The sequence below is a fragment of the Eucalyptus grandis genome, chromosome 8 (assembly GCF_016545825.1).
Source record: "Eucalyptus grandis isolate ANBG69807.140 chromosome 8, ASM1654582v1, whole genome shotgun sequence".
Classification (NCBI taxonomy): Eukaryota; Viridiplantae; Streptophyta; class Magnoliopsida; order Myrtales; family Myrtaceae; genus Eucalyptus; species Eucalyptus grandis.
In genome coordinates this window covers 4487030-4505708 of record NC_052619.1, presented here as the reverse complement: position 1 = coordinate 4505708, position 18679 = coordinate 4487030, and the positions used below count along the sequence as shown (strand labels likewise).

At 37.5% G+C, this 18679-nt stretch overlaps 1 long non-coding RNA gene across 1 annotated transcript; it reads left to right on the top strand.

Annotated features, from left to right (window-relative positions):
• The first annotated feature begins 760 nt into the window (after positions 1-760).
• Positions 761-1428, top strand: LOC104456335. The gene is made up of 2 exons (XR_727319.3): positions 761-925; positions 1138-1428. It is a non-coding gene; the product is annotated as an uncharacterized LOC104456335 (long non-coding RNA).
• Positions 1429-18679: the final 17251 nt, after the last annotated feature.

Here is an 18679-nt window from a genome sequence, read left to right as displayed (position 1 = left end):
CAGAAATAACATTTTCATCCAAGCATGTGACTAAAGGACAACAATCGAACATGTTTAAGGACCTGATTGTAAATAAATATATATATATGTATATAATTGCACAAATAAAAAATGCATGGAACACCAATGCCATAATCACTCTTTCTTTCAATGTACGAGGAAGCGAGCTTTAATATAGGACTTTTGTAAAGTAATCTTAATATATCAATGTTATCCTTAAATTAAGTTGATTCTTTAATTTATACCACGATAAAATTAAGTTGATTTAAAATTAAGTTGATTTATTCACCGTCTACCTTTTTTTTTTTTTAACAAACCGTCTACCTTGACTTCCACCTCATCCTTTATTTTCATTGTTCTTTTATGAGTTCGTTCTTGCAAGACCAAGTCAGCTCACAACAATAACAACGCGGGTCGATCAAAACACCCAATCAAAAAAAAAAAAAAAAAAATGTACGCACTTGGAGTATATGAGCCCTTTTCTTCTTAGTCATTGAATAGCGTGGGCATCAAACGAGATCCAAATGATTTAACGGTTAGTGTGAAATTGGTTCACATACGTGGAATACACGCAGTTGTCGCTCACAATCAACCCACCGGGTCCGTCGCGGTGTAATGGACCCTCTAGTCTAAAGAGAGGGAGAGACTTTTATGCGTACGATGCCCTCTTTTCGACGTCAGGTTGGGGGCGACACGTCTGAACCACAATACACGGCTGATCGTCAACTCCATTGCGTCGACATTGTTATATATAGCAGTCTCATTGATTCCCTGCATCTACACGCGGTTATCGTAGAACCATACATTCCAAGAGAGAGAATAATGTTTGGCAAGGCCCATCTCGTCTTCCTTCTTTTCCTAGCCCTTTCATCTGACGTGATCATCTCTTCGAAGGTCGCCGTCGCTGCCCGCCTGGTGAGCAACGGTAAGCACTTCAACCTCTATAGATGCATGCACAAACGAGAAAATGCGAATCGCGGGCTGGAGGGATAAACAGCCGATGTGATGATTAAGAATGGTCTGCTTTCGGGGTACAAAAGAGATCGGTTTCACATTTTGAAAGTTATATTCCTTTAGAATTGAAAGTTTGGAGACGATAATGTCTGAGTTGGAGACTAAATAGACGCTTGTTTTCAGGAGGAAGCAGATCCGGGGTGATGGCGGTGAGCAAGATTGGTGTTGGCGATAGGATGATCCCGACTGCCGGTATACAAAATGCTCCACCGTCACCTTCCAAATGATCCACGACTATCAAATTTTCTGAACGATTGCTCCTAAATTTCGTTGGTGTTTTATGGAGACAATACAAATGTAATTCACTTTCGATCCTATCCATGGTTAAGTAGGGTTTTCCACATACTTCTGTTGACGGAACTCAAATGATTTCCTTGAATACACTGCCAATGGCAAAAGATTTTAGTTTGGTTTGTTTATTGAATGGATATCGCTATGCCTTTCAGCCACATCTCCGAAAAGTACTCCTAACAAAAAGCACAACCTAGTAGTTAAAAAGGCATAATTTACCATGACCTTCTGAATAACTTCCAGTGAGAATCAATAAGCTACCGGGAGCCTCAATGTATATATTTCTCGCTCCCAAGTGCTCCATTATCCACAATGCAAGCCAATCACCGCTTGCTGAATATTATCTATTTGAGTGAAAGTATGATATTCACTACATTTTGTATATATTTATTTGGCTTGAGCTGACAAAAACAGCATGCTCCAAAAGTATCTACAAAAATTTTCAAAGAAACCGCAAGATCTTGAACTGAATTTTAATTTAGCGTGACTTATTAAAGTCCGAGGACACTAAAGTAAAAATCTTGAAAAATCCACTAATCAATGGTACCGATTGTAATACAAAAGTATCCGCTCATTAGTCTCCTGGAAAGGGTTATCAGTATATCCAAAAACCTTTTTGGGATAAAATATTTGATCTTTTATTTCATCGTAACTTTGATGTTTTATCGAGAGCACAATGGGTTCCAAATATACATATTCTTGTCAGGTCCAATCATGGGTTGGGGTTAAACTAGAAGACAGAATTTAAATTGATTAAGCTAATTCTACTTAATCCCTTAAGTATGAGGGAAAAGTACCAAAAAAGTGTTAAAATTTGGTACTAATTTAGTAATAAATATTTCAATTGGATCAATTTAATCTTAAAACATTTTTATATTAGTATCAATTAAATTTATTCGACCAATTTAGAATGGAAATTTCTCGTGGGGACACCAACCGTCCTACATGACATGGCTAGTACCATAGTTCTTGCCCATGGCTGACAAGGGCCACTGAGCCTCATCTGATGGCTGATGGCCCCCTACCAACCCTCAATAGCAAAAAAAAAAAAAAAAAAAAGAGAAGAAAAACGGAAAATGAAAATATAAAACCGATTAAAAATTATAAAAATAATGACTACTTCAACATTGACCTTACCACGAAAGATGGTCGGCATCCAAGTCAGTAGTTTTTCGGTCTAAATTGGACGAATCGACTCAACCGAGACCTATACGAAAGGTTTAAAGCTAAATTAATACAATTGAAAAATTTAAAACCGAAGTTGTATCAATACATTAAGTTTATATTCTTACCTTTCAAAAAAAAAAATACATTAAGTTTAGGATTTTGTTTGGGCATTTTTTCCCTAAAAATGGACAACTAATTGTCATCAGCAAGACACGAGCTTAGTTCGCTGTGTATATGAAGTGGGCGACAGCTCATGCCAACAAAACACGAGCGTCGCAAAAATGGTGGAAGAGAGGCTGGTCACGTCATAATCTCACATAAATGAAACAAGGGACTTTATATGTACAATGCACTGCTTTCAAAGAGGGTTGGCGGGGAAACGTATGGACCCAATACATGGCTCATCTTCAACTCCATGTGGTCAACATTGCAATATATACCACTCATGCCTTCTATATCTGTATAAATTGTACAACCGCACAACAGTAAAGACAACGCACGATGCTTCCCAAGGCCTCTCTCGTCTTCCTTCTTTTCCTGGTCCCTTCATCTGACACGTTCGTGCCACGTCAACATTTTCCATTAGTAAGTTTGACGGTGTTAATTTTAGGATTCAATTAAACTAATTTGACAAATTTAAGAACTTGATTGCACTTTTTACAAGTTTTAGGACTCAATTGCATTTTCATAACAAGTTTTAGGACTTTTATTGCACTTATCCCTAGCAAAAACTCTACCACGTATCATTGGAAAGTTAGGATCCGTGGAGCTGATTGATGATTCTCAGAGAATTGCTGAATTTTGACTTTGATTTATCACGAAGAATTAACTGTGAATCTTGCTAATTCACTTTCAAATTAGCGCGTCAAATCTTTTGGTTCCTTATTAGCTTTTACTTCTTGTGCGAACGTGTCCAAATTCACTCATCTCCATTCACAATTCCACGGCTGGCTTGATTCTTTCCCTTAATTTCCCGTCCAATCCCATCAATTTCCTCTCACAATTCAATGGCCAGCTCATTAATTTCCTTTTGTAAATTCCGGCAACCCACATTTTCCACAAATGCTTTGATTTCCTCCATTTTGTCTGTCTTGTTTCTGAATTGCCGCACTTTCTCTTGCCTTCAGCAGTGAGCTCATAATTCATCCCACGAATTCCTCCATTAGCTGGGCGAAATATATTGGTAAGAAGATTTCTGTGATTGGTTGGTTTCCTCCCGGTGAAAATTGCGATCCCAAGTGTCCAATTGATTTCCTTCCGAATTTCCTATCCTCACGTGTGCAATTTATCTGTTCCCTTCCTCATATGATGGGCGAGGTTCATGGTCCCTCATTAGGCTGAATATATTTTAAGGATTTTTGCTATAACATCGACAGAAGGTATTCCCCTTGCTGAGCATGATAATGTTAACTCAGATGAAAATTATTGGATGTGGACATGAATAAATGCGATGTAAAATTATGCAATGCCAATTTTACTTAGGGTTTGGATCAATCCCTAAAATTTTAATGCAAATAAATGATTATATATTGAGCTAAAATTTAGGTGTCAACAATCTCTAACACCATGTGATCAATATATAATCATATATTCAAAGAGTACGACATACAACCACGCATTGATTAGATAAAGATTGATGCTTCCCAAGGCGCCTCTCATCTTCCTTCTTTTCCTAGTCCTTCTTTCTCACATGACCATCTCTTCAAAAGTCACTGCTCGCCCGCCCGGCCAACGAGTGACCGCCAGTAAGGACCTCGATGATCTCCGTGGATGCATGCAAATGAGAAAAACATAAATAATGGGTTGGCCAAATAAACCGCCCACCGCAACGATTAAGAACAATCACTCTCAAGGAAATGCACGTTTTTAGGAGGAAGCAGTTCCGGAGAGATGGGGGTGGGCAAGATTAAAGCTTACGGGAGTACACCCTGGCGTGACCTTACATGATATAAAGAAATAAACAATTCACCCTCTATTCTCTCCATGGTTAATTAGGTTTTTCATCGAAAAATTATCAAAAAAATCATAAAATTATTACATTTGTATCAATTGAATCCTAAACCTTTAAATTTAACATGTTTGATATTAAACATTTTGACAATTTATCAATTCTGATCAATTTTGGGTGGAAATCACTAATATGGACACTGGCCATCCTAGGTGGCATGATTAGCACTAATATAGATAATTTTTTCTTTTATTTCTTTTCTCTTTAAAAAAAAAAAATTGTGCCAGAAAGGCTAGCCTTCATGACCCCACCAATTGATGGTAAGGGCTCGAAGGCCTTCGCTAGATCTAGGGGTGGGCTGCCTCACCCGCGGCCAACAAGGCCACCCAGGGCCTTTGCACCCAGCAAGGCCTCGCTAGACATACCCTCACTGGCCCCAAAGAAAAAGAGAGCAAAGAAAATAGAAAACAATCCAAAAAATTTTAAAAATTATAAAAATTATCTACATTAGCTATTTTTAGCCAAAAATTAGCTGAAAAGACTCAATTGACGAATTACCAAAAAGTTTATGACTAAATTGACATAAATGTAATAGATTTAAAAAAAAATTGGTAATTTTTCTGTTTTCCACGTACTTCTTGCCATGGAGCTCAAATAATTTCCTTGAATACATAGCCAATGGCAAAAGAATTTAGATCAATTGTATGTTGAATTGATATCCCTATGCCTTTTCATCGAACCTCCGAGACGTACTTCTAATAAAAAGCTCAACCTATTATATGAAAAGGCATAATATATCATGACTTTCTAAATAGGTTACCAATGAAGATGGCTTAGCTATTACCGACCTCAATCTATATATTTCATGCTCCCAAAATGCAACATCATCCAGCATGCAAGCCACTCCCCGCGTGCTGAGTCTTCTTTAAATGAGTGAAAAAAGATATTCACAAAATTAGGCTGAAGATCACTAAAAATAAATGACAAAAGTTGTATACAACGCTCATTTTAGTCACAAATGTTTTTCGTTGGATCAATTAAGTGTTAAATCGGAAAAACAACAATCAATTAAGTACCAACAGTGAAAAATTCCAGCGAAAATAATAGGTGGCTTTTATAATTATAAATTTTATATGACTTGGCATTTTATTTAAAATATTCAATCCACCTAGCATTTTCACATGAATTCTTGGCACTAAAGTGATTAATTCTTAACAATGACTGCCATTGAAATGAAAATTTAAACAAAATTTGACACTTGAACAATCATTATATTACAACTTTTAGATGACATCATTTAGGGGTTATAAGCTGATAGGATATGCCAGTGAGTTATGTAGAACTGAGAAATTAATAAAATATGATCACATCAGATTCTGACAACCTAATCAGAGGTGGCACTTAAGTGATCTGAAAAAAAAAATAGCACTAAAATGAGTGTCGTATATAACTTTTGACACTTTTATTGTCATTCTCCCTACAAAATTATGTCTATTCTAATTTGGCTTGAGCCGATAGGAACGATAGGTTTTAAAAGTACCGAAAATTCAGATGACAAGAAATTAAAAATCTTGAAAAGTCCAATATCCCATGGTACTAATGGTAATACCAAATAAAAAGCATTTTTTTATATGTAAATGCCACAAAAAATTCAAAACTATACTCACCGGGACACTAATACCCCAAACTTTATTTTGAAACTACTTAGAAGTTTTCCAAAGAAGTGGGACATCTCAAATTTGATCTAATTTAGTGTGACCTCTTGTAATTCTCTTGAAAGCAGATAAAGATAGTGAAAAAGTATTAACGAACCCACAAACTCATGGTATAGGTGTATGAACCCATTACCATTGTCCTACTGATGTCTTAGAAGAGAAGTTTAAATAATAAATGCCCAAGACACAAGCTGGTTAGAGATTCGCTCGTGACTTGACTCTAATTTATGATCTCATTAAAACAATATGTATCCTTTATCACTGAGTTACCACACTCGTTGGTTCCAATTTGTTCAATTCATCGCACATCACTTAAGAAGCACAATGTCTAGGATAAACAACTCCAAGTTGACCTCCCCCCTGAACAAGAAAACTAAATTCGATGTAAGAGTAAGCCTATGAGAAGCTTGTTAGCGATTTCGAAATGCATAGATGCCCAACCAGTCGACGCACGAATTCCCTTTTCAACAAACAAGCCACAAATGAACCTCTCACTGTCGCCAGAGTTAATCTTTATCCATATTAGCAAAATTGCCAAATTCAATGGGATTTTTTTTTCTTGGGATAATGGCATGGAGGGTTCTTGAACTTTTTTAATTTGTACTAGTCCTTGAGACTTCTTTTATGCAACTGGGTCATTGAACTTCGTATTTGTTTGTTCATGCTCGTCCTTCCATTATATACTTGGACGGAAAGGTTGAGATGACATCCAGATTTGCATTACATAAGTGTTATCGCTTTAGATAGTTGCCAAATGAAGACATTCGGACTCAGAGAGGATTGCGCAGATGTACTCAGGCAGGTTCGAATTGGCATGTAGCTTATCTCCGTCATCGTAGGCGGGTGGCTGAATTCCATGGCCCACCGCGCCGTTTCTGCCATCCTCCTCGTCATGTCCGCCATCATCGATTGTTGCATTTTTTAATTTGTTTTCAATTTTTTTTCTGTTCAGAAGAATTAGCAAAAATTATCAAAAAAAAAACCCTAAACCTATTACACTTTTGTTAATTTAGTTATAAATTTTTTAATTTTACCAATCGAGTCCTAAATCTTTTCATATTTTTCCAGTCGAGTTTATCCAGTCAATTTTAGTTAAAAAAATCACCGATATGAACATTGACTGTCATATGTGATACGATCGACGCTGACATTGACATTTTTATTACTTTTTTTATATTTTATGTTTTTCTCTTTTCCCTCTTTACTTATTTTTACTGTGGTCGGCAAGGGTCGTCAAACCCTCACCAGCCATAGGCGAGGTCATCACAGCCACGAGCAAGGCTAGCCTCACCCAAAGCTAGGCAAGGTGGCCTTGCCCCCTGCCACCAAGCTGGGCACAATAAAAAAATATATAATAATAATAATAATAATAATAATAATAATAATAATAATAATAATAATAAGGAAAAATTCAAAATAAAAATTTTAAAAATCCAAAAAATATTTATGTTAGTACTAGCAGTGTCACGTAGAATAATTGGCATCCATTTCAATGATTTCCAATCAAAATTATTTATATAAACTCAATTACCAAAAAAAAAAAAAAAAAAAGATTTAGAACTCAATTGACAAAACTAAATAAGTTTATGACTCAATAGATAAAAGTGCAATAATTTTAAGACTTTTTTGGTAATTTTCCTGAAAAGTTAACTTCATGTTTCTTTTAACTTTCTAAATTTGTAAAAGTCATATTGACAATATGTTGTTGCCGCCTAAGCACTTAATGGTCATTTGACACCACATCATCACTTCAATCCAAACATCTGGCCGAAGACAGCAATTGAACATGTCCAAGGGCTCAATTGGGAAAAAGAAATACATGGACAACATCGCACAAATAAAAAATGCTAGGACACCAATGCCATAATCACCTTTTCTTTAAATGTATGAGGGAGCAAACTTAAATATAGGACCTCCGTAAATTAATCTTAATATATGAAGGTTAACCTATAATTAAGTTGATTTTTTTCTATTTATGCCACAATAAAATTAAGTTGATTTATTTACCGGCTACCTTGACTTCCAACTTTTCATTTTCTTTTCTGAATTTGTTCTTGCAAGACCAAGTCAGCTCACACCAATAACATCTAATTGGTTAGAGCACTCGATGGAAAAAAATTTATATGCTCTCAGGGTATGTTAGGCCCTTTTTTTTAATTATTAATAGTGTGGGCCTTAAGCGAGATCAAAATGATTTGACGTTTAGCATGAATTTGGCTAACATACATCAAATACATGGGATTGTCACTCACAATCAACCTACCGTGTCTGTCACGATGTAATGCACCCTTTAGTCACAGAGAGAGAGAGAGAGAGAGAGAGAGAGAGAGAGAGAGAGAGAGAGACTTATATGAACGATGCACTATCTTCCGAAATGATGCCCATCCATGTTTTAAAAGTCAGGTTGGCAGAGAGAGAGAAAGACTTTATATGACCAATGCACTATCTTTCGAAATGATGCCCATCCATGTTTTCAAAGTCAGGTTGGCGGGGGTAACGTCTGAACCACAATGCACGGCTGATCGTCAACTCCACTGGGTCGACATTGTTATATATACCACTCTCACTGATTTTATGAGGAAAATTGTCCAAAAAATCCTAAACCTAGTACACTTTTGCCAATTTAGTCATAAGCATTTTAACTTTGCCAATTAAGTCCTAAACATTTTCATTTCTTGCCGATTCAGTCCATCCGGCCAATTTTGGCCAGAAAATGCTGACGTGGACGTCGGCGGTGCCACGTAGGACTGCCGGCGCTGACGTTGACAATTTATAATAATATATATTTTTAATTTTTTTTATTTTTTTTTTTGAATTCTTTTTCTGTTCTTTTCCTTTTTTTTTTCTTTTTGGCTTTTTCCTTGGCCTTTTCCCGTGGCCGGCCACCGGTCATAGGCCACGACTAGCCACTGGCCACCGGCCACAGCCGGCCGGTTGTCCTCGCCTGCCACAGGTGAGGCCCAGCTAGGCAAGGAGGAGCACTGGTGAGGGGAGCCCTTGCCCAAGCCCGGCCTGGCAAGGGTTGCCTGGGCAAGGCCGACCCTCCCCCAGCCAAGGCAGCCTCGTTGAGCGTCGGCCAGGCGAGGCCGCCCTAGCCTCGGCGAGGGCCGGCCTCGCCAGATCTGGCGAGGGTAGCCCTCGCCGGGGCTCGCCCTCGCCCAGGTGAGCGTCGGCCTCGCCCTTAGCCGGGCAGGTGACGGCCGACCACCAGCCACGGGCCAACGCTCGCTTGAGCGAGGACGAGCCCCGGCGAGGACTCCCCCCACCAGATCTGGCTAGGCCGACCCTCACTGGGGGCAGGGCGGCCTCACCCGACCAATGCCCGGTGAGGCTGCCTTGGCCCTAGTGAGGGCCGGCCTCGCCCAAGTGACCCTTGCCAAGCCGCGCCTGGGCAAGGATTCCCCTTGCCGGTGCTCCTCCTTGCCCGGCTAAGCCTCGTCTGTGGCGAGTGAGGCTAGCCAACCGACTGTGGCTAGTGGCCAACCACTGGAAAAGGCCAAGGAAAAATCCCAAAAAAAAAAAAAAAATTCAAAAAAAATTAAAATTTTATTAAAAATTATCCACGTCGGCGCCAGTAGTCCTATGTGGCATCGCCAATGTCCACGTTAGCATTTTTCAACCAAAATTGGCCGAATGGACTGAATCGGCAAGAAATGAAAAGGTTTAGGACTCAATTGGCAAAATTAAAAGGTTTAAAACTAAATTAGCAAAAGTGCAATAGGTTTAGAACTTTTTGGATAATTCTCCCGATTTTATGTATGTACACACGGTAATCGTAGAATCATACATTCCAAGAGAGAGAATGATGCTTCACAAGGCCTATCTCGTCTTCCTTCTTTTCCTAGCCCTTTCATCTCACGTGATCATCTCTTCAAAGGTCGCTGCCGCTGCCCGTCCGGTGAGCAACGGTAAGCACTTCAACCTCCATAGATGCATGCGCAAATGAGGAAATGCAAATCATGGACTGGACAGATAAACAGCCGACGTGAAGACTAAGAACTGTCTGCTTTCGGGGTACAAAAGAGACCAGTTTCAAAAGTTATGTTTTTTAGATATCAAAGTTTGAAGACGATAATGTCTGAGTTGGAGCCTAAATAGACGCATGTTTTCAGGAGGAAGCAGATCCGGGGTGATGGCGGTGAGCAAGATTGGTCTTGTAAAACGGAGACCCCCGACTGACGATTCAGGATGTACTCCACAGTGAGCTTTCAAATGATCCACGACTATTAAATTTTCTGTTCGATTGCTCCTAATTTTCGTTGGTGTGTTATGGAGACAATGCCAATGTAATTCACTTTCGATCCTCTCCATGGTCCCACATTTTCCTGTTGATGAGCCTCAAATGATTTCCTTGAATACACTGCCAATAGCAAAAGAATTTAGATCAATTGTTTGTTGAATCGATATCGCTATGCCTTTTCGCCACGTCTCCAAAAAGTACTCCTAATGAAAAGCTCAACGTAGTAGTTAAAAAGGCATCATATATCATGACTTTCTGTATTAACTGCCGGTGAAGATCCATAAGCTAATGCGAGCCTCAATATTTCTATTTCCCGCTCCCCAAGTGCTGCACTATCCACCATGCAAGCCAGCCACCGCATGCCGAGTCTTATCCATTTGAGTGAAAGTATGGTATTCGCAACAATTTGTATATTTTTATTTGGCTTGAGCTGAGAGGAACAGCATGTTGCGAAAGGACCTAAAAGTTTTCTTAGAGAAACCGTAAGATCTCGAATTTGTTTTCTATTTAGCGTGACTTCTTAAAGTCCGAGGACACGAAAGTAAAAATCTTGAAAAATCCACTAATCAACGGCGCTGATTGTAATGCAAAAGTATTGGTTGATTAATCTCCTGGAAAGGGGCCTTAGTATATCCAAAAACCTGTCTGAATTAAATATTTTGATATTTTATTTCATCGTAACTTTGATGTTTTATCAAGAGCACAATCCGATCATAGGTTGAGGTTAAACTGGAAGATAGAATTTGAATTGATCAAGCTAATTCTACTCGATCCCTTAAGTATCAGGGAAAAGTACCAGAATAGTGTTAAATTTGGTACCAATTCAGTTCTAAAGATTTTAATTAGACCAATTTAATCATAAACTATTTTCATATCGGTACTAATTGAGTCCCGACAATTTAGATTTGAAATTACTAACATGGACACGGAATGTTTTATGTGGCACGGTTAGTGCCACAATCCTTGCCCAAAGTCAAAAAAACAAAAGAAGCAAACAAGAAGAAAAAATGGGAAACGAAAAGTGAAAATCAATGAAAAATTCAAAAAAAAAATTAAGAAATTATAAAAATAAGGTCCACTTCAGCATCGACCGTACCATGAAATATTGTTGACATCCAAATCAACAGTTTTTGACCTAAATTGGACTAATGGACTCAATTGGTACTAACGTGAAAATGTTTAAACTAAATTAAATACAATTGATAAGTTTAGAATAGAATTTGTATCGATATATTAAGTTTAGGACTTTTTTGATAGTTTTCTAAAGGTGATCAGTTCCTAGTTCAATCCGGTTCCGATTTCGATTCAGTCCAATGGAACTGCTTTTTTCCCCGCCACTTTTTTCTCATTACTTTTTTTCCCATTACTTGGAATCGGACCAAGATAATGTTTAGTTCATATTTAATTAATTTTTTTGAAGAAACAATAAAATAAAAAATATATTTAGTTGATCCAGTTTGGTCCGATCCGGTTCCCCTTTGGAACCGGGAACTGGACCGCTCTAACACTGATTTCACTTTTAGAAATTGGGAACCGGATTGAAAATCACAGAAATAGGACCAAATTGGCTAATCCGGTCCGATCTGGTCCAGGCGGTTCCTAGTTCGGACGGTCCATTTTGCACGCCTATAGTTTTCCCCAAATAGACAACTAATTGTCATCAACAATACACGAGCTTAGTGCGTTGTACAAATGAAGCGGGCGACAACTCATGCCAACAAAACACGACCTTCGCAGAAACGGTGGAAGAGAGGCTCTAGTCAAAATCTTACATAATGAAACGAGGGACTTCATATGTACAGTGCACTGCTTTCAAAGTGGGTTGGCGGGGAAACGTATGGACCCAATACATGGCTCATCCTCAACTCAATGTGGTCGACATTGTTATATACAGCACTATCGTTCCTTCTATATCTGTATACATTGTGCAACCACCCAACAGTTAAGAGAACGCATGATGCTTCCCAAGGCCTCTCTCGTCTTCCTTCTTTTCCTGGGCCTATCATTTGATACGATCATCTCTTCAAGAGACGCCGATGCCCACTTGATGATCAACGGTGAGCGCTATCTCTATACGTGCATGCAAAATGAGAAGACGCAAAGGTGGGTTGACCAGATAAACCACCAACATAACGATTAAGAACAATCACTTTTGAGAGAAGCGATTATAGGGGATACAAAAGGAATCGATTTCACATTTTCTAAGTGATGGTTCTTTAGATTTCGAAGTTTGAAGATAATAATGTCTAAATTGGAGACTAACTAACTAAATGCACGTTTTCAGGAGCAAGCAATATCGAAAAGATGACGGTGAGCAAGATTTCTGTTCAAGGAAGTCTATCTAGGCCGGGCGGTAAACATACTCCTTCTGGTCCATAGGGAATCTTTCAAGTTATTCTCGATCATTAATTTCTCTGTTCGGTTGCTCCTAATATTTGTTGGTGTTATTAAGAAGCGCTAAAACTACCAAAAAAAAAAAAAAAAATCCAAATTATGCCTATTGTGACATAAATACCTCGAATTTTTTTTTTTTTTACATTACTAAAAATCTTAAACTTACTCATTGTGACACAAATACCCAAAAAAATTTGTCATAAAAACTTCAAACTTATACTCGTGTGACAAATATACCTAAAATGAAACTAAAATAGAGTTTATATATGTCACACATATATAAGTTTGGGATTTTTCGTGACACAAAAAATAATAATAATAAGAGTATTTGTAGTTTATGGTTTTTTGTGACGTAAAAAAAAATGGGGGTATTTGTATCATAGTGGGTATAGTTTGGAGTTTTTTTTATAATATTTGCCCTATTAAGAAATGAATAATTCACTTTCAATTCTCTCCATGGTTAATTAGGGTTCTCAGCATACTTTTGTTCATCAAGCTCAAATGATTTCTTTGACTACCCTGCAAATGGAAAGAATGTAATATGGTTGTTTATCGAATTGATATCCCTATGCTTCTTCGCTGATCTGAATATCTTCATTTCATGCTCCCGATCACAGCATGCCAAGTCTTATCTATTTAAGTAAAAATTTGATAATCCCAACATCTTGTATATTTTTATTTGGCTTAAATTGATAGGGACGTGTACAGGTACTTTGAAAGTACCTAAAAAAATTTCCAGAGAAAGCGTGAGATCACAAATTTGACCAAATTTAGTGACCTATTGTAATTCTCCTAAAATCAAATCACAAGAAAGTGAAAAAGAACAAACAAATCCACTAACCCATGGTATAGGTGTATGAACCCATTACCGCAGTCTTACTAGCATCTTAGAAGCAAAGAAGTTTCTCTGTTTAAATAATAAATGCCCAAAGCACAAGCTAACCGGTGATTCTCCCACAACATAACTTGAATTTGTAACCTCATGAAAAACGATATGGCTCTTTTATTACTGGACTAACCCCACTCGATTATTCAAATTTGCTAGATGTATCTCAACATAGTCTAGGATAAACAACTCCAACTTAATCGCCAATCAACAAGAAAACTAAATCCGATGTAAGAGTAGACCTATGAGAAGCTTGTCAGCGATTTCAAATGCATAGATGCCCAGCCAGTTGGCGCACAAATTCCCTCTTCAGCAAACACGCCACAAACGGGCCTATCACTGTCATGAGTAAATCCTTATTTATGTTCAGCAAATTGTCACCCTTTGAGTTTTTCTTTGAGATAATGGTATTGGAGGGTTCTTGAACTTTTTTCACTTTGTGCAGTGTCGTCCCAAGACGTTTTTAAGGCAATCGGCTCATTGAACTTCATATTTGTTTGTTCACGCTAGTCTTTCTAGAAAATACTTGGGTGAAAATGCTGAAATAACGTCCATGTCTTCGTTACGTAAGTGCTATTGCTTCAAATAGATGCCGATATGGAATAAAAAATTAGAAAAACGAAGACCTAAAAACATAAAGCGGGGACTTAATGGCTATGCCATATCAACACTTCCGTCTACGCGACGAAAGGATTAAAATTGTAACAACCGGTAAAAAAAAAATTATGATTGATACTACATAGATTGGAAATGTTCAAAATTACCAATGCCATAATAACATTTACTTGAGGAAGCGAGCTTTAACATATGGCTTTTGTAAATTAATCTTAATATATCAATTTTATCCTAAAATTAACTCGTTTCATTTATTTATGCCACAATTAAATCAAGTTGATTTATCTGTCATTGACCTTGACTTCCTTCCTGTCCTTTCTTTTCTTTGTTCTTTCTAAACCGGTTCTTGCAAGACCGGATCAGTTCCCAGAAACAACTCAGATTGGTTAAAGTGAAAAGCAAGTTTAACACGAGGCTCAGAGAACCCGATCCGAAAACTTTTGTACGCATCCGGAGTAATTCCATCTCAGCCATTGAACAGTATGGGTCTTGCATAGATCCAAATGATAAGATAATTGAAATGAAGGGGGTTCGCAGTGACCGGGTTCTTGCAATTCTTGCTCGCGACCAATCTACCGGTTGGCTGCGTGTAATGCACCCTTTAGCCCAACCAATAAAGCGATTCTTTCAAAAAAAGAGATGCTCATCCGTGTTTCAAAGTCGGTTCGCAGCGAAACTTTTGAACCGCAATACCCGGCAAATCCCCAACTCCATGTGGTCCGACATTTGTTTTGTATAATATATAGCACTCTCATTCCTTCCATGTATAATCATATATTCAAAGAGAACAACGCATGATCACACGTTGGTTAGATAAAGATTGATGCTTCCCAAGGCGCCTCTCGGCTTCCTTCTTTTCTTAGTGCTCCTTTCTCGCATGATCATCTCTTCGAAAGTCACCAGCCGCCCGCCGGCAGATGAGTAACGGCTGGTAAGCACCTCAATGATCTCCGTGGATGCATGCAAAATGAGAAAAACACAAATCATGGGTTGGCCAAATAAACGACCGACCGTAACGATTAAGAACAGTCACTTTCGAGGAAATGCACGTTTTAGGAGGAAGCAGTTCTCGAGAGATGGTGGTGAGCAAGATTAAAGCTTATGGGAGCACACCCTGGCGTGACCTTACATGCTATAAAGAAATAAAGAATTCATCGTCTATTCTCTCCATGGTTAATTAGGGTTTTTCATTGAAAAAATTACCAAAAAAGTCATAAACCTGTTGAATTTGTGTCAATTAAGTTTTAAACTTTTCAATTTGACATGTTTAATATTGAACATTTTGACAATTTGCCAATTCAAATCAATTTTGGGTGAAAATCGCTGACGTGGACACTAACTATCCTACATGGCATGGCCAAAGACCGATGTGGACAATTTTTTTATAATTTTTTTTATTTTTTATTTCTCTTTTCTCTTTGCTTTTTTTTTCATTATGCCGGCAAGGCCAGCCTACACAACCCTACCAGTTGATGGTAAGGGCGTGAAGGCCCTCACTAGATGTAGGGAGGGCTGCCTCCCCCATGGCCAACAAGGCCACCTAGGGCCTTTGCAGTCAGTGAGGCCCTTGCTAGCCATATCCTCACCAGCCCCAAAGAAAAAGAAAGCAAAGAAAATAAAAAAGATCCAAAAAAAATCAAAAATTATAAAAATTGTCTATGCCAATGATTTACAAAAAAAAAAAAATCAGCCAAAATGACTGAATTAGGCATCTTGCCAAAACGTTTATGACTAAATTGACTAAATTGAAATGTTTGAGAATAAATTAAAATAAATGTAAATGATTTAAGATTTTTTTTTTTTTTTGGTAATTTTCCCGTTTTCTGCATGCTTCTTGTCATGGAGCTCAAATAATTTCTTTGAATACATTGCCAATGGCAAAAGAATTTAGATCAACGGTATGTTAAATTGATATCCTATGCCTTTTCGCGGAACCTCCGAGACGTACTCCTAATAAAAAGCTCAACCTATTTAATGAAAAGGCAAAATTTATCATGACTTTCTTAATAGATTAACCGTGAAGACGGGTAAGCTATCACCGACCTCAATCTATATATATTTCATGCTCCTAAAGTACAAAATTATCCAGCATGCAAGCCAATCCCCGCATGCCAAGTCTTCTTTATATGATTGAAAATACAATATTCACAAAATTAGGTAAAAGAATACTAAAAGTGTCAAAAATTGTGTACGACGCTCACTTTAGTGCCAAATGATATTTGCTGGATCACTTAAATGCCAAATCGGAGAAAAAGCGATCACTCAATTGCCAATGGTGAGAAATTCTAGCAAAAAATAATATGTGGCTTTTATAATTATAAATTTTATATGACTTGGCATTTTATTTAAAATATCCAGTTCACGTGACATCTTCACATGGCGTACTTGGCACTAAAGTGATTGCTTTTTAACAATGACCGACATAGAAATGATCAATTTAAATAAAATTTGGCACTCAAACATCAATATTTACAACTTTTAGACAACGTCCTATAGGATTTATATGCTGACTAGACACGTCGGTGAGCCACTAGAACTAAGAAATTAATAAAATATGGCCACATCAAATTTCCAGCAACCCAATTAGAGTTGGCACTTAAGTAATGTGAAAAAAAAAAAAAAAACTTTTGACACTAAAGTGAGTGCTATATAAAACTTTTGGTACTTTTAGTGTCCTTCTTCCCACAAAATTATGTCTATTCTAATTTGGATTGAGCCGATAGAAACGACGTGTTTTGAAAGTACCTAAAATTCAGATGAAAAGAAATTAGTAATCTTGACGAATCCAATATACCATGGTATTGATGGTAATACCAAAGAAAAAGCATTTGTTATTTGTAAATACCACAAAAAATTAAAAATTATTCACAATGGGACACTAAATCCCCTAAACTTTACTTTGTGTTATCAAAAATCCTAATACAAATACTCCCAACTTTTGTTGGTGTCACGAAAAAAAATCCAAACTTTCACATATGTGACATATATACTTTCTATTCCAGTTCTATTCGAGGTATATTTGTCATACTGGTATAAATTTGGGGTTTTTATAACATGACAAAAAGTTTGGAGTTTTTTCATCATAATGGGCAAGTTTAGGGTTTTTGTGATACAACGTGTTACAACGAACATAATTTGAAGTTTTCCGTTGGTATTAACATTTAGTAATTTGTTGCTTAGTCTCCTGGAAAGGTGTATTATCATACCCAAAGATGTCTCTAGATACAGACTTTTTATCTTTAATTTCATCGCAACGCTCCAAACAGGGACATCATTTTCGGGTCCCATCGTGGGTTGAGGTTACTCGTTTTTCTCGTCTCGATGAAAACTACAACCCTGCACCTTAAAAAATAAATTTTGAGGCACATAATTTCGAGAAAAAGGGTCGAACAAAATGTTAGATGTCGAGATTTTCGCCCCCGAGCGTTCGTTGGCGCCGTTTCTCGAATTCCGGTCATAAAACCAATTATAAACAGCAACAACAATCGGGAAATAACAACATTACGTTTTGATACTAATGACAGAAACGAATTCCTAAAAACGAACAGATACTCAAAAGATCAAATACCAAAAATAAACATGGAAATGGGCTCGAGGATACATGTAACACCGATCGATAGTCACATCACCAAGACGGACATACTTTATTTGCCATGGATTAAGTACTTGTTGCAATCTCGAGAGAAATGGATCGAAGCCTTTGAGTTCCATTCTTGAGAGAGAATTCACTGTCGTTAAAAGACCAGAAGAACGTACGTACTGTTTTATGTTTTCAACGTTCCTCTTTTTTTGTTTTTATACAGTAGTTTATTTTACTTAAAAAATAACTATCCTCTCTCTTATGGGCCTTTTTTCTCACGAGTCGAGTTTGGCCTAACATGGGCGAACAGGCCTGGCTTGGCCCAACAAGTTTTATAAAAATCCATCACATGGGTTGACCGGATAAATTGCCAACGTAACGATTAAGAAAAATCACTTTTGAGAGAAGTGATGATAGGGATACAAAAGAAACCGATTTCGCATTATACAAGTGATGTTCTTTATGTATTCGAAGTTTGAAGATAATAATGTCTGAATGGGAGACTAACAAAATAGTAAATGCACAATTTCAGGAGGAAGCAACAAAGATAGCGGTGAGCCAAATTTTTGTTCGTGGAAGTCGATCTAAGTTGGATAGTAAGCATCACCCTCATCGTAGCATTTCGAAGCTCCTTCCTTAGAGGCCGTACCTGCCGTGGGAATCTTTCAAGTTATTCTCGATTATTAGTTTTTCTGTTCGGTTGTGCTATTACGAAATGAATAATTCGCTTTCTATACTCTCCAGGTTAATTAGGATTTCCCACAAACTTTTGTTTATGGAGCTCAAATGATTTCTTTGAAAACCCTGCGAATGGAAGGAATGTAAATTG